The sequence below is a fragment of the Atta cephalotes genome (assembly GCF_000143395.1).
Source record: "Atta cephalotes unplaced genomic scaffold scaffold00002, whole genome shotgun sequence".
Classification (NCBI taxonomy): domain Eukaryota; kingdom Metazoa; phylum Arthropoda; class Insecta; order Hymenoptera; family Formicidae; genus Atta; species Atta cephalotes.
The window spans coordinates 8,233,891-8,235,542 of NW_012130066.1; the positions used below are offsets into that span (position 1 = coordinate 8,233,891).

At 28.3% G+C, this 1,652-nt stretch overlaps 1 protein-coding gene across 1 annotated transcript in view; it reads left to right on the top strand.

The window, feature by feature from the left end:
- LOC105623600 (serine/threonine-protein kinase ATR) overlaps positions 1–1,652 on the top strand; it is a 21,352-nt gene that overhangs the window by 10,127 nt on the left and 9,573 nt on the right. The window lies entirely within an intron of this gene.

The window sequence follows — 1,652 nt, forward strand, 5'->3', positions numbered from 1 at the left end:
CGGTTAAGTACGACTTTTAGTTTTCCGTTTCCTTTCGTACCGACCTACTACTANCGCGCCTACCTTACTTTACTTTCTAGACGATACTCGTTACTACGTCGCGCGCGCGCGCGCGCGCGCGCGCGTGTGTGTGTGTGTGTGTGTGTGTGTGTGTGTGTGTATAAGGTGTTCAGCATAACGATTCGCAAAATTTTTTAGACACTTCTAACAATTAAAAAAAATGGTTGAAAGGTGATTATCCATCTATTTCATGCAAACTACAGTATATAATAAAAAAATTAAAAAAAAGATTTTTTTTTAATAAAAAAGTAAAGATCATGTGGAATTTTTTAAATAACACCATACAATTTTTTTCCATAATATCGTAGAAATCTTCCAAGCAAATTCAACGCACTATCGCGATTGTAACTTTCATTGATGTTTTATTGATTTTATTACATAATATTTATCACAAATACTCATTAATAAAGGAAAGTTATGTGAACTTATTAATTTATGTGAAAAAATTTGATTTATTGATATTTAACCTTTAGTCCAGGGTCGGACTTATCACTATAGTGGCCAACGGAAAACTCGTTAATTCTTCGTGAGATAAACATTCAATATATACATGAATTTTAGACAAAAAAATTCAAAATTTTAAGGCAAAAATGCTGGTCCTCTAAAGGTTAATATCAAATTTGCAGCATTATAAACATACATTAATGGAGAAAAACTGTAACTTATGTAAACAAATGTTCAAATTGCTTGCCTCCTTTTGCAACACAAAAGCCAGTATTCATAATCGATTCTTATTTCAAGACTATCTTAAGTAATGTCTTAAGATAATGCTAATGTGATTCTCTGATTGGTTCGTGATATTTTAAAACTAAACTTGAGACAATTTTGAATAAAAAACTAACTATGAATCTTTCTCGCCTTTGGTCCAAAATTGCACAAGCTGTAATTATTTTTTCTCAAAGATCTTGAATGTTATTTATTGGTTGTTTGATAAATACAAAAGATTTCAGATGTCCATAAGAAAAAATCCATCGGAGATAAATCCAGAGAACGTGCTGGCCATTGGACTGGCCATTGATCCATATGTATTTATAACACGATTTTCAAAAATTTTTGATATAATAGTATAATAGCTGCTACTCATATTAATTTATTAAAAAGAACAGAACTTTATGTTGCAAAAAGAAGTAAGCAATTTGAACATTTGCTTGCATAAGTTACAGTTTTTCTTCATTAATTTATGTTGATAATGCTGCAAATTTGATATTAAATATCAATAAAATTTGTTCACATAAGTATTTATTAATGTATTTGTGATAAATATTATATAATAAAATCAATAAGATGCTAATGAAAGATGATAATCTCGATAATGCGTTGAATTTAAAGATCTCTTCAATATTATGAGAAAAAATTATATGGTGCTTTTAAAAAATTCAAGATAACCTTGATTTTTTATTAAAAAAATTTTTTTTTCGCATGTTGTAGCTCGATATGAAATGAATCTATGAAATAGATGGATAATCACCTTTCGATCTTTTTTTTTAATTGTCGGAAGTATCTAAAAAATCATGCGAACCGCTGAACATCCTGTATATATATATATATATATATATATATATATATATATATATAGTTATAGTAGTTAGTTT